This window comes from Rutidosis leptorrhynchoides, chromosome 1 (genome assembly GCF_046630445.1).
Source record: "Rutidosis leptorrhynchoides isolate AG116_Rl617_1_P2 chromosome 1, CSIRO_AGI_Rlap_v1, whole genome shotgun sequence".
NCBI lineage: Eukaryota > Viridiplantae > Streptophyta > Magnoliopsida > Asterales > Asteraceae > Rutidosis > Rutidosis leptorrhynchoides.
In genome coordinates, this window is record NC_092333.1 from 187,754,591 (window position 1) to 187,770,982 (window position 16,392).

The window sequence follows — 16,392 nt, forward strand, 5'->3', positions numbered from 1 at the left end:
ACAAATCCGATTACATATTTGGAATCCTCTCTTCATCCTCTACAATTTGATACCAACTTCATCTCGTTTGGGTAACATTTCTAAAACTCTAGATTTCTCTAAATTCGTGTTTTTGATTTGAAATGGTGTTAGTTAGTGTCTATGGCTCGAGTCTAACATGAATATATGTTTGGTTTGCTCGATTTGTTGTTTTTGGAGTAACTAGCATGAACTTGAAATGGGTGTGCTTAATCCTTGATTTTGGATGAGTTAATGTTGTTAGATTGTTAAAGTGCATGTTTTAATTGTGTTACTAGTATCACTAGCTTCGTTTTGATGCGTAGGTTGATTAAGAAAACTTCAAAAACATGAATATTGATTTTGTGATGTTTGACTAGGGTTTGATAGTTCTTGACATGAACTTTTGATGCTTGAATGCCATGGAATGTTAATTGTTAGTGATTAGTTGTAATGTATGCTTAATTACCTTCGAAACGGCATATCGTATGTGTAAATTGGATTCCCGAATCATAAAATACGTTTTACGAACTTGAAACTTTGAAAATAAACCTTTCTTGATCAATTGACGAGTTTTCGGTTATTGTAAATGATGTTTTTGATTGATGAGATGTGGTTAGTTGTATTCCTCGTCAAAATACCTTTTCGACGATATATGATAGGCATTATAAGTGTTTGCGGGTCAAGAATTGGGTTGGAAAAGGTTTTAGTTCGTGCACACTTGGAAAAACTGACCAGAATTCTCTGCCCAGGTAGTGGCGCGGCGCGCCACATCCCCGCGCGGCGCGCAGAATCGCCTGGCCAGATTCTGCTCACTTTGTCACATTTCACGCGAAATGTTTGACTAGCTACCGACCTCCGATTCACATGAAACTTGTTTTAATATACTTGTATATGAATATTTAGCATAGAAAAATAGTCCGGGACCCGACCCGAACGCGTTGACTTTTTCGTTGACTTTGACCAAGTTTGACTTTTAGTCAAACTTAACCAAACTTTTATACAATCGTTCTAACATGCTTTTGTACGTGATTCTTGCATGAAACTTGACAACGTGATTCACATGCTATACTATTCAAGTCGTATTGAGCCATAGGACTAATTGAACACATTTCACCCGACCTTGTGTCGTAACCGGTTAATTGATACAACTTATTTGTTTAGGTCAAGGCTAAGCAACATTTATGCACACGTTTACTTTGTGAAGTACATTTATACTCGTGCAATCAAAGGTGAGATCATAGTCCCACTTTTACTCTTTTTGAACTTATATTTGGGATGAGAAAACATAAACGATTCTTTTGAACTAAGTGAACACAAGAACGGGAAAACAAACATTCTACATACGAGTTTAGAACAAAAATCCTCAATTCGATTATCATTAGTTACACTTGCCGGGTGTAAGCGAGAACTTATGTTATATGGCCATATGGGTTGACAACCCTCATCCTTGACGGTTCGCTACCGTCTACGGATGAAATATATTTTCGAGAATCAGTGTTTGTTCTAGCACTAAGTGATGGGGTATACAATGGAAGGAATGTTAAGCTTTGATAATTGGGTGCTCGTGAAACAAATTTTTGGAATGTATTACTATTATTTCATCGATGCAAATCTTGTGGTTCACTTGTACTTACTTACTTAAACCTATGATTTCACCAACGTTTTCGTTGACAGATTTCTATGTTTTTCTCAGGTCTTGCACGATATGTGAAACATGCTTCCGCTTACTATTTGATACTTGCATCCGATGTCGAGTATACATGCATTTCATGGAGCGTCTTTTGACTTTACTTTAAACCGTGTCGCCTAGATTTCAATCGTACTTATAACGTTGTGACTTAACTTTTGGTTGAACAATTCTTGTAAACTTTGAAACAATCTTTATTTTGAAATGAAGGCGACATATTTTGGTCAAACGTTATCTTAAAGACTTATAATCAGGTAATGGGACCCACGTAGCCGACGCCGTCACTTGACGATTTGTCGGGGTCGTTACAAATACGACCAATACACAACCACCGTAACATCATAAACAAACGGCTAAAACCGATAGCGCCCAAAACGACTATGGCAACGCTAATCCAAAGGTGTACAAAATCGACTATCGTCACACCCGTAACAACATGTGAGCGAAACACAGCTATCGCATCACTAATCCCACAACATGGTCCTCACGACCCCACCATCGGTGTATAAAACAACCGATAGATCAAACAACACGGTCCTTACGACCCCACCATTGGTGTATAAATAACCAATAGATCAAACAACATGAAGGCTGGCCGAAAACACACGCGCCTTAGTGAATCCGAACTACACGCGACTCACTACCTTCACCACAACAACAATCGGGATTGGCCGAACTACACGCGCCTTAGTGAATCCGAACTACACGAGAGTCACTATCCCAAAGGAATGACCGAACTACACGAGTCATTTGTGAATCCGAACTACACGAGACTCACTCCTCAATACAATGACCGAAACCACACGAGTCATTTGTGAATCCGAACTACACGCGACTCACTTACACAATAAGATGACCGAACTACACGCGTCATCGTGAATCCGAACTACACGTGATCCACCTCCAAAACTCAACACAGGAATGGTACTCGCATTTCCCACCGGTACTCGCATTTCCCGATAATGTTATACCATGCCGATATAACACTACTCCCATCACACACGCTCTTTGGCCTCCATCACGACGAGTAGTGTAACATCGCGCACTGCTACACCATAGTGCATCCTAACGGAATACACTAACCATCAACACACGCTCTTTTGGCCTCAATCAACGAGTAGTGCAACATCGCGCACTGCTACACTATAGTGAATCCTAACGGATACCACTAACCATCACCATACGTACGCGTACACAACGCCAACACAAACGAGCAAGAACCGCCCATATCGCACATAGGCACAAAACAACAATTCCCCAAGAGAGAACCCGACACGCACATCCCTTAACCGAGGGATTTCACCTTGCTCGTCAAACACATCCATCATCCCTCAACGAGATTTACCACACTACCACCTCGGTTGTAACATCCCAAATATTTAAGGTATTATTTTATGTAAATTTTTTATTGCTAAGAAATTAAATGGTAAAGGTTATTTTATGTTAAATGGATAAAAGTTAAGTTTATTGGTTAAGTTAGGAAGGACTAAGGGTGAAAAGTTAAGAATAAGGACTTCTCTAACCATAGTTGTGGTGGGGAGGGTAGAAATTGCTAATAAGCCAAAGTTATTTTATATAAAAGGGATTAAAATGCTGGAAAAATAAATTATTAAGTGCAAAATACAGAAAACCTTCCTGGAGTTCTTGTGAGTGTCGACATTTGCAAAGGGAAGAGGAGGATCCATCAATTGTTAAAATTAAACTCATGCAATCTTGAATTAGTGAAATCTAAGACACCCTAATCACTTTAGCAAGCTCTAATCTTCCAATTTCACTCTCTTTGTGCACAATTAGGGTTCTTAAACTCTAAAAGTCAAGGTATGGATTTTGTGTCCAAGTATTGCTTATATGGTGTGTTTATGATGAGTTTTATGCTTAGATAGTTGCTAGTTGTTGAATTGTGCACAATTGTTTGAGTTAGAATGTAATTGTTATTGATTTTGGAAGAGGAATTATGTATAGACTTGCATGATGGATTTTTTTGTTATGAATATGGTGAATTTGGTGATGTTCTAGTTAAGTTTCTAGTCATGCACACCAAGTGTTTGTTAAAATGTCTCAAAGAGATGATTATGTGTTCTAGCTAGAAATTGTGATGAGGGATGTTCATGTATGAACTTTTGTTATAGTTGTAAGTTATAGAAATTGATAATTTGATAATTTAATGGTGTTAGTAATGAAATTGGATTACTATGCACATTTGATGATTAATAAAAGGATTAAAGAAAAAGTTGCATGATAGAGCTAAAAGGGATGAGTTAGTAATGTACATGATTAAAATGTGATGTTGAATTGGTAACATTGTCATCTTAGGAAAAATGAGATTTTAAGGCTACTTGTATGCTTGTTGTGATTAGGGGGTTAAATGTGTGTGTAAGTATGAAAAGATGTAATGATTCAAGAAAGTTGTGTTTTTGATTGAGTTATGTGATTAATGGGATTAGCTCATGTATAGGTGCTAATCAAGGAAAAGAGATTTCAAGTGATCAAGGAAATTCAATTAAGCAAGGTGAGTTCATAGGGGGTAATATGGGCGGGTCAAGAGTGGCTTAGTGTTCTCGTATTGCATCCGTGCAAGAGAGAAACGACTAAGTGCACTAGTTATGTAGCTTAGATAGAACTATTGGGTTAACCTAATAGTTGTATCTATGGTTGATGTTTAGCTTAGGCAAGGTTATTACATTGCTAGTAATCTTGCCTATGGTTTGTGTTAGCTTAGACACATTAAGTGTCTATGTATGAGATGATGATAGCTTAGGCATATTTAGTATGTCTATGGTTAGCTTAGGCATGATTACTAGGTTCGGCCTAGTAAGTCATGTCTATGGTATGAATGAATTGGATCCGAATGTATGCAAGCAACCAATGGGTTGAAGGATAAGTGTTATGATTTGTGCCCAAATGTTTTGTGTTTTGTGTTTTTTTACTTTCCTATAACTCACTAAGTGTAAAAACTTACCCCCATGATGTTTTATGCTTTAGGTACTAAAGTCCATCGTGAAGGTAAGGAACCCGTGTGAAGCACTTGAGGAGCATTGGCATTAGAGTAAGTGGTATTGCAAGTCCCTTATTGTAAACACGCTCCATGGTTACCGCTTATCAACGCCTAGTGTTTTGGTATGAGTCATGTTGGTTGTTGTCAAACTTGGGACCTAATGATGGTTGGAGTATGAAAACATGTTTTGAAGTCTAAATGTTGTTTATGGATGGTCTAAGATATTAGAAACTGAATCTTTATGTTGGTGGATGAATTATGCTGTTTTAAATGTGTTTGAGAATGATGAAATGTGCAAAAGTTGGTTTAAGTAAAATGTTGCAGGTCAGGCACCCGGACCAGTGTTATGTCGCGCCGCGGCCAAGGGCTCCGCGCCGCGGCAATGAACTAAGGTTCAAAACAGAAGTTGGGTTAAGGAGATAAAAATTTTATGTGTTGTGTCGCGCCGCGACAAGGCAGGCCGCGCCGCGGCAAATGCCTTGTCCGGCCAGTAACTTAACTTTTCAAAAAAAAAAAAAAAAAAAAAAAAAAAAAAATTTTACTCGAATCAAGGCGTTAAAAGTTGGTATCAGAGCTGAGGTTTAAGGGACTTGGATAACCCACGATAGGGATTATCTAGGCTTAAACCATTGTTGTGAAAGGATAAGCGGTTTAGGACTTGCATAAGTGTTTAAGTCGTATAGTTGTGCCATGCTCCATAGGGTAGAGTCATTGACAAGACCCATAGAATAATGAATAAGATTACGAATTGGTTTATGTAAGGAGTTTGATACTCGCTAGCCATGATGTCGTGGTAGACTAGATGTGTAATGAAATGGTGTAATAACAACAGGCCATTGCTATTACTTCATTCTAGTACACATGGACGTCTACTATGGTCATGGTGAATCGAGTTAGGAATTCTTTCAGATTGTTTGGTTTTGATGAATAATGGTGTTACCGGTATTTGAACTAATGGGTTGAATGTAATTTTCAGAATGGCTATTGTATCACCAAACCGAGGTCAAGATGAGGATGATGAGTACGTCCGCACCCCATCCACGGAGTCTATAGAAGACTTTCAAAACGAATCGGAAGAAGTTAACATGCCAAATGACATTTCGGGGCAAATAGGGCAAGCCTTGATACGTTATACCCCAACCTTGTTAGAAAAGATCAAGACATTGATCAATGATCAATTAGATGAGAAGTTAAAGACTCTTATTGCTAATAACCCTACCTTAAGAGGTGAAGGCGGTAGTGGGGTAAGACAAGAAGAGGTAGAAGCCCCAAAGAAGAAGGATGATCGTTTTGAATACAAGAACTTTGCAAATTGCCATCCCCCCGAGTTTCATGGTAAGGTTGACCCAATCGTTAGTCAAAGGTGGATAGACGAAATTGAAGAAACTTTTATGTTATGTGAATGCCCCGAGCATTTAAAGGTAATTTACGCGGCACATCAAATGAAGGGTAGTGGTTATGAGTGGTGGAATTTTATAGTTAAGTCTCATGGGCGAGACGTGGCTACAAGTTTCTCATGGGACAAATTCCGTGAAATGTTTATGACTCAATTTGCTCCGCCCGCCGAGGTTAGTAGGTTGAAATCCGAGTTTATGAATATAGAGCATGGAAGTAAGTCGGTGACCGAGTTTAATGCTAAGTTCAATGACAAGTCTCGTTTTTGTCCGGACTTCGTGTCAAGTCCCAAGTTGATGATGGATCATTATCATGAAAAGTTAAATCCCGAGATAAGTGAATTTATCGACAAGAGCACTTATAAGACCTTAGCCGAGATGATGAATAGAGCACTTGTTAGAGAGCATGAACTTAGGAAGAAGGCAGCGTTTAAACGGAAGTTAGATCAAGACTCTAAGGCGATGCATAATGTTAGTCCGAAGAAGGGTAAGTTTGGTTCCGAATCCCCGCACAAGTCAAAAGGGGGTTTTGTGTCGGGTAAGAGCGGTGGGAAAGAAGCCAAGTTGTGTACTAGATGTGGTAAAAATCATACGGGTGAATGTAAAGCGGGTACCTCCGATTGTTACTCTTGTGGAAAGCCGGGACATAGGGCCGCCGAATGTCCTAAGAAAGGTAAGCAATGTTATTATTGTTTTGAGAAAGGTCACTATCAAGCCGAATGTCCGGAATACAAGAAGGATTTAGCTAGTGGTAGTGTTAAGAAAGAGGTTAAGACGGAACCGAAGACTAGTGATAGCCGACCAAGGGCCCGAGCTCATCAGATTACCGCACTCGAAGCGAAGGAGTCCCAAAATGTGGTGTCAGGTACCTTTATTGTAAACTCTTTACCTGCGCATGTTTTGTTTGATTCCGGTGCTACGCGGTCGTTTGTATCATATTCTTTTTGTAAGCATTTTAATATGACCCCAAGTATGTTAGAACACCCATTAGAGGTTGAAATAGCGGATAATAAGACCGTGATGGTGTATAGTATCATTAAGGGGTGTGAAATTATTTTGGATGATGAAAAGTTTGTCATTGATTTAATACCCATGCAAATGGGGGAATTTCAAGTAATTATGGGCATGGATTGGCTAGATGACAATGAGGGGATAATTTTGTGTCGTAAGAAAATAGTGTTAGTTCAATCACCAAGTGGAAAAGTTATATGGATTTATGGGGAACGAGCTAGGCGTGCAATTCCTATATGCACATATGCTAAGGCTAAAAGATTTTTGTCTCATGGGTGTTGTGCGTTTTTGGCACATGTTGTTGATGATTCGAAAAAGGTTGTTGAATTAGATGATGTACCAATAGTTAACGAGTTTCCGGATGTGTTTCCAAGTGAATTGCCCGGTGTACCTCCCGAGCGAGAGGTAGAGTTTAGAATAGATTTGATACCCGGGGCCACGCCAATTGCCAAAGCTCCCTATCGATTAGCCCCGTCGGAAATGAGAGAAATGATGACTCAATTACAAGATTTGATAGATAAAGGTTTTATACGTCCTAGTAGTTCACCTTGGGGAGCTCCGGTTTTATTTGTGAAAAAGAAGGATGGAACTATGAGAATGTGTATTGATTATCGAGAATTGAATAAAGTCACTATTAAGAACAAGTACCCGTTGCCAAGGATAGACGATTTGTTTGATCAACTACAAGGTGCTAGTTTCTTTTCAAAGATAGATTTAAGGTCGGGTTACCATCAATTGAAGGTGAGGGAAGAAGATGTCCCTAAAACGGCTTTTCGAACAAGGTATGGTCATTATGAGTTTGTGGTTATGCCGTTTGGATTAACAAATGCTCCGGCCGCGTTTATGGATTTGATGAATAGAGTTTGTCGACCGATGCTTGATAGGTTTGTAATTGTGTTCATTGATGACATTTTGGTATATTCTAAGAGTGAAGAGGAACATATGGTACATTTAAGACAAGTATTAGAGACTTTAAGAAGAGAAAGATTGTTTGCTAAGTTCTCTAAGTGCGAGTTTTGGCTTCGTGAAGTTCAATTTTTGGGCCATGTCATTAACAAGAAGGGTATTTGTGTTGATCCGGTGAAGATAGAGGCAATTATGAGATGGGAACCACCTACGAATCCTACCGAGGTTAGGAGTTTTCTAGGTTTAGCGGGGTATTATCGGCGATTTATACAAGATTTTTCTAGAATAGCCACCCCACTCACCAAGTTGACTCGTAAAAGTGTGCCATGGAGATGGGAAGAAAAGCAAGAACAAGCGTTTCAACTCCTTAAGGAGAAGCTCGTTCAAGCTCCCATATTGGTTTTACCGGAAGGGAATGAGAACATGACGGTTTATTGTGATGCTTCTAAGAAAGGCTTAGGGTGTGTATTGATGCAAAATGGGAAGGTCATAGCTTATGCTTCCCGACAATTGAAGGAACACGAGAAACGCTATCCTACGCATGATTTAGAATTGACGGCCGTGGTTTTTGCTCTAAAGATTTGGCGTCATTATCTTTATGGTGTTAAGTTTTCCATTTATACCGATCATAAGAACTTAAAGTATTTGTTTGATCAAAGGGATTTGAACGATAGGCAAAGGAGAGGTCTCGATTTGGTGAAAGATTATGATTGTGAGATCTTATATCACCCCGGAAAAGCGAATGTAGTAGCGGATGCTCTTAGTAGGAAGTCAAGTCATCAACCGATTAAGATAACAAGCTTGGCTATGGTAATATCACCTCAAATATTTGATGATATTCGTGTTGCACAAGGTGAAGCATTATCGCCCGAAAACGTGAGAAAAGAAAGAATCAAGGGGCAAGTTGACGATTTTGTGGTAGATTCTCGTGGTTTAAGGCTTAGATATGGGAGAATTTGGGTACCTTTGCAAAGTGATGTTAGAAGTGAGCTCCTTGACTTAGCTCACAAGTCTAAGTATTCGATTCACCCCGGTGCTACGAAAATGTATAGAGATTTAAGGAAAGACTATTGGTGGCCGGGAATGAAGAGGGATATAGTTAAGTATGTGCACAAGTGTCTTACTTGTCATCAAGTGAAAGCCGATCATCAAATGCCCTACGGTAAAATGCAACCTTTAGAGGTACCGGTGTGGAAATGGGAGCATATTACGATGGATTTAGTGACTAAGTTGCCTAAGACCCCTAGACAACACGATGCAATTTGGGTTATTGTTGATAGATTGACTAAGAGTGCATTATTTTTGGCAATAAGAGAAGCTTCGTCGTCGGAAGCAATGTCAAAGTTATATATGAAAGAAGTTGTTGCAAGGCATGGAGTGCCGGTTTCTATTGTTTCGGATCGAGACACCCGATTTACATCGCGATATTGGAGAAAGTTTCAAGAGGAAATGGGTACTAAGTTACATGTAAGTACCGCGTTTCACCCGCAAACGGATGGTCAAAGTGAGCGGACTATACAAACTCTCGAGGATATGTTAAGAGCATGTGTTATCGATTTTGGTGGTAGTTGGGATGCTCATTTACCATTAGTTGAATTTTCATACAACAATAGTTATCACTCTACAATTGGAATGGCACCATATGAGATGTTGTATGGAAGGAGGTGTAGAACCCCGATTTGTTGGGGCGAAGTAGGTCAACGGGAATTAGGAAGCACGGAAATAGTACAACAAACCACCGAGATGATTGACCAAATTCGTGAAAGAATAAAGGCGGCACAAGATCGACAAAAGTCTTATGTAGATAAAAGGAGAAAACCGATAGAATTTCAAGTAGGTGATAAAGTGATGCTAAAAGTTTCTCCATGGAAAGGCATCATTCGTTTTAGAAAGAGGGGAAAATTGGGTCCAAGGTTCGTGGGACCATTTGAGATAGTGGCGAAAGTTGGGAAGGTAGCCTACCGTTTGGCTCTACCCGATGAATTGAGTAATATACATGACACGTTTCACGTGTCACAATTGAGGAAATGTTTGGCGGATGAATCAACCTATGTTCCTTTGAATGAAATTGAGGTCGATAATAAGTTAAGGTATGCGGAAAAGCCGATAAAAATTATGGATCAAAAGGTTAAGCACTTGAGGAATAAGTCGGTAATATTATTGAAGGTATTATGGCAATTTAGAAAAGGTTCCGAGTGTACATGGGAACCCGAAGAATGGCTCTTGAAGTATTATCCGTCGTTGCATCAAGAATGGTTCGCGAGGACGCGAACGATCCAAGAGGGGGAGAGTTGTAACATCCCAAATATTTAAGGTATTATTTTATGTAAATTTTTTATTGCTAAGAAATTAAATGGTAAAGGTTATTTTATGTTAAATGGATAAAAGTTAAGTTTATTGGTTAAGTTAGGAAGGACTAAGGGTGAAAAGTTAAGAATAAGGACTTCTCTAACCATAGTTGTGGTGGGGAGGGTAGAAATTGCTAATAAGCCAAAGTTATTTTATATAAAAGGGATTAAAATGCTGGAAAAATAAATTATTAAGTGCAAAATACAGAAAACCTTCCTAGAGTTCTTGTGAGTGTCGACATTTGCAAAGGGAAGAGGAGGATCCATCAATTGTTAAAATTAAACTCATGCAATCTTGAATTAGTGAAATCTAAGACACCCTAATCACTTTAGCAAGCTCTAATCTTCCAATTTCACTCTCTTTGTGCACAATTAGGGTTCTTAAACTCTAAAAGTCAAGGTATGGATTTTGTGTCCAAGTATTGCTTATATGGTGTGTTTATGATGAGTTTTATGCTTAAATAGTTGCTAGTTGTTGAATTGTGCACAATTGTTTGAGTTAGAATGTAATTGTTATTGATTTTGGAAGAGGAATTATGTATAGACTTGCATGATGGATTTTTTTGTTATGAATATGGTGAATTTGGTGTTGTTCTAGTTAAGTTTCTAGTCATGCACACCAAGTGTTTGTTAAAATGTCTCAAAGAGATGATTATGTGTTCTAGCTAGAAATTGTGATGAGGGATGTTCATGTATGAACTTTTGTTATAGTTGTAAGTTATAGAAATTGATAATTTGATAATTTAATGGTGTTAGTAATGAAATTGGATTACTATGCACATTTGATGATTAATGAAAGGATTAAAGAAAAAGTTGCATGATAGAGCTAAAAGGGATGAGTTAGTAATGTACATGATTAAAATGTGATGTTGAATTGGTAACATTGTCATCTTAGGAAAAATGAGATTTTAAGGCTACTTGTATGCTTGTTGTGATTAGGGGGTTAAATGTGTGTGTAAGTATGAAAAGATGTAATGATTCAAGAAAGTTGTGTTTTTGATTGAGTTATGTGATTAATGGGATTAGCTCATGTATAGGTGCTAATCAAGGAAAAGAGATTTCAAGTGATCAAGGAAATTCAATTAAGCAAGGTGAGTTCATAGGGGGTAATATGGGCGGGTCAAGAGTGGCTTAGTGTTCTCGTATTGCATCCGTGCAAGAGAGAAACGACTAAGTGCACTAGTTATGTTGCTTAGATAGAACTATTGGGTTAACCTAATAGTTGTATCTATGGTTGATGTTTAGCTTAGGCAAGGTTATTACATTGCTAGTAATCTTGCCTATGGTTTGTGTTAGCTTAGACACATTAAGTGTCTATGTATGAGATGATGATAGCTTAGGCATATTTAGTATGTCTATGGTTAGCTTAGGCATGATTACTAGGTTCGGCCTAGTAAGTCATGTCTATGGTATGAATGAATTGGATCCGAATGTATGCAAGCAACCAATGGGTTGAAGGATAAGTGTTATGATTTGTGCCCAAATGTTTTGTGTTTTGTGTTTTATTACTTTCCTATAACTCACTAAGTGTAAAAACTTACCCCCATGATGTTTTATGTTTTAGGTACTAAAGTCCATCGTGAAGGTAAGGAACCCGTGTGAAGCACTTGAGGAGCATTGGCATTAGAGTAAGTGGTATTGCAAGTCCCTTATTGTAAACACGCTCCATGGTTACCGCTTATCAACGCCTAGTGTTTTGGTATGAGTCATGTTGGTTGTTGTCAAACTTGGGACCTAATGATGGTTGGAGTATGAAAACATGTTTTGAAGTCTAAATGTTGTTTATGGATGGTCTAAGATATTAGAAACTGAATCTTTATGTTGGTGGATGAATTATGCTGTTTTAAATGTGTTTGAGAATGATGAAATGTGCAAAAGTTGGTTTAAGTAAAATGTTGCAGGTCAGGCACCCGGACCAGTGTTATGTCGCGCCGCGGCCAAGGGCTCCGCGCCGCGGCAATGAACTAAGGTTCAAAACAGAAGTTGGGTTAAGGAGATAAAAATTTTATGTGTTGTGTCGCGCCGCGACAAGGCAGGCCGCGCCGCGGCAAATGCCTTGTCCGGCCAGTAACTTAACTTTTCAAAAAAAAAAAAAAAAAAAAAAAATTTTACTCGAATCAAGGCGTTAAATCGGTGATATTTCAAATCCTAAGTACAACTTAACCGAAAATGTACTCTGCCACAAGTCGACCAAAACTAGGTCCCGACACAAATTCCGGACCTACTAAAAGCGTCATCCAAAATCTCACACTAAAACCTCCTCGTGCGGGAGTGTAACTCCCCCACTTGGAACTACGTTCCATAACCGCATCCTGTACAACCGTACCATGCTACCAAAGGTAGACTTTACCAATAATTGGGTTCACACGACCCATCACCATATCTTGCTCCAACCTTGAGCACACGAAGGATTTAAATCAATCCTCAACCACTTCGAACGAAAAGTGTACTACAATTACACAAACCACACCCTCGCAATCATCCAATTGCTCTAGTTTGTCAATTTCCACCTAGTCACTCATGTACCTAAGGGTTTCACTTCAGTACCCTAAGTACAATGTAACCGCAACACAATCGGAGTTGAACACCATGCTAGTAGGTATAAAAGAGGCACCTAATGTCGCGTCATATAAACTCCATTACCAACATACATCGAGATTCAAAACACTCGATTTCAAGGGTTTCAACCACCCGACGAACCTCATAGTTCATCAACTTCCACACTATAGCGAACACGCGCTTAACAATCGAACACCAAAACCCATTTCCATGGCTTGGTAGAAACATTTCCCAAATACTAAGGAATGCTTGGTTACACCAAGTCTTACGCCCTTCGCCCGACAATCAAATGTCACCATAGGGTACTTCCATTAGGAACGTCACCCATAACAACAATATGCACAACACAAGTCATTTAACAACTCAAACTCATCGGCACAAAATAAATAATCAAAGGACGTATCTATTAAAACGAAATGTACCTTAACGTCTCCTTGTCGCACCCGTCCCCGCCAACTTGGGACATTCCGACTTACGATGTCCTTCTTCTTGGCAATTGAAGCACACCATGCCATCACCCTTTGGTACCGAACATTCCCAAGACTTGTGACCCCTCACGCCACAATTGTAACACCTAGATGCACTAGCATCCGATATACCCGTTCGTGCACCACCCGTGTTCACGCTCGGACCCTTAGTCCTCTTACTCGGAGCACCATACGAAACAACCCTTCTTTCACTTGAAGGTTCACTCTTCTTGGATCGTGAATACGACTCGAAACCTCTAGCCAAGGCGAATAATTCTGCAAACGATTTCGCTTGACCCCGGCTAATTTTACTCTTCAAGTCATCATTCAAGGTCCGATAGAAATCTTGCATCAACAAATGATCATTCCCCAAATACTCCGGGCAAAAACGAGCCTTTGCCATAAAGGTCGTCTTGAGAGTATTCAAATCCATAGAACCCTGATGCAAATTTCGCAACTCATTACGCATTTCTGACAAATCGGCTGAAGTTCGGAACTCCTCAAAGAATTCCTTCTTAAACTCGTCCCATGATAACGCCATAAACGGTTCACCACCGACATGATCAATCTTACCATCCAACCAATCCTTTGCCCTACCCCGCAACAAACTCGTAGCGAGTCTCGTCTTTTTCTCGAGAGGGCAATCAATAGTACGAAAACACCCTTCGATATCCGAGATCCAAGTTGTGCTTATCAAAGGATCCGGTTCCCCGTCATACATTGGGGGTTTAGTCCTCATGAAGCTCTTAAGACAACGCTCCATTTCACTACTACCCCGAAATTCGGAATACTTTCTATCCATTTCTTCTCGAAACGCACTCATTTGCTCCGCAACGGCGACCGCAACTCTAGCGTTAAACTCCACGTCATTCGTCTCGATCCCGTTTCCCATCGCCGTTCTAAGGAATGCAAAAGCGATTAGATCACGAACGTATAAAGTTATACACACAACACCGCCCCATCTTGCTAAACACTCGTCGTACATCGCTTGTTAGACACGATTTGCACCCGTAATAAGGTTTCCAAGTCCTTATTACGCACACACGCCGCATTAACTCGTTAGTACAACGACCGCCTCGCTCGATGATATAAACAAACACAAACAAAATTCTACGCGATATACACATACGCGAGAATTATTATCACAACACAATTAATATATTAAAAATATTCGCATTACCAATATCGACGTTAGTCCACCTACAAACAAGGCACTAACTATAACCTGTTCCGACCCGTAATCCTACAAGTCCCGCAACAAATAAACACACACAAAAGTCTAAGTCTAGGCACCTATCTCAAGTTACCTAAATCCCTTAGACCATGCTCTGATACCACTTGTAACATCCCAACCCGTTAACCAACCAAAAACGCGGAATAAAAAAAATTTAAAACTGACTAGGCTGACCAGATGGGGTGCGCGGCGCGCGCACCCACCTTTGCGCGGCACGCACAGGGCCTGGCAGCCCGCTGTCCGGATTTTCCAACTCACGCGAAAAGATCTTCGACTTCCCGACACATTTAGACCAAATGCTTTTCACAACATAATACAATAGTTAAAATTAACACGTTCCATTAATAAAAAGGTTTTTACGACACCGGGCCCACATATGCCCAAATTACCCTTAAGTACATAATACTAGTTTCGACCACACGACTTTTAATTCAAAATAAAGCTGAGCATGGCGATTGGGGATACGCTACCCAATCCTAAACAATCCAAAAGCAAGCCTTCTAAAGTAACTACGCGAGTCCACTAGTCTCACGCTTACCCGAGCCACCACGTCCATGCAATCTATAAAAATGTAAACAACGAGAAGGTAAGCTAACGCTTAGTGAGTGAAAATATACTACATACATATATATGCATAAAATGGACACGCCACAAAATATCAAATATCGCATACCGGAGCATCCAAGCATAAAGGCAAGCTAATCTAAGCATACCATACGATCACTAAGCAACAAGCTAACTATGCATCAACAAACATAAGTTCACCAACGACGATGCGAACAACGCCAAGAAGCTACACCCGGAGGGTTAGCTACATCACGAAAATACAACAGTATATATATAACAATATATAAACGAATAAGGTTAAACCCTTAACCCATTACCGAATACCAAACACCACAATGAAGATTGGCCGAACTACACGAGCCTTAGTAATCCGAAACCACACGAGATTACTATCTTTAACAAGACAACATCGAGGTTGGCCGAACTACACGAGCCTTAGTAATCCGAACTACACAAGATCACTACCTCAATAAGATGACCGAACTACACATGTCATCGTGAACCCGAAACCACACGCGATTCACTTTCAACATCAAAACCCTTCGCCATTGGGGTTATATCATCCACATCACAACCACGTGTGATAGTGTACACACAAAACGTGTACCTCTCCAAAGGTGGTCAACCAAAACGCACAACCGTGCCAATTGGATCTAAACACAAGTCCATCAAATCCACCTATATGTGAAGTGAGCTCTATAACCGAGAACCACTTCACCCGACCCGCACCCATCCTACACATACATATGCACATAGGATATTAACACTCACCTTGTTGCCTTGATGAATGTTTTCGAGTAATCCGCAACACGTCAATGGAAAGTACCTAATCAATTCATCAAAAATACAATAACATACTTAGAGTGAATTTACAAACCAACTCAAATCGACACTTAGTGAAAATTCGACCAATTGCACTTACAAACACCAAACGCGTCCAAACTAACCATTAATTCACTAATCACAAGTGAAATGGTCCTAATAAGCCGAATGAACCCAAACTTAAGTGTTTAACACTTATCAATCTCAAAATCACCCAAAAACCCTAATTTTGACTCAGTTCCAAAATTAGTCTTTCAAACACACCAAAAGGGTTCCAATACTTCCATAATCACTAAACCTAGTGATTAAACCCAATTACAAGTTCCAATCATAACCAATTTGTTCACCAACCCATTATCCACCAACAATAACAATAAACCCGATTACTAGCATCACTAAACC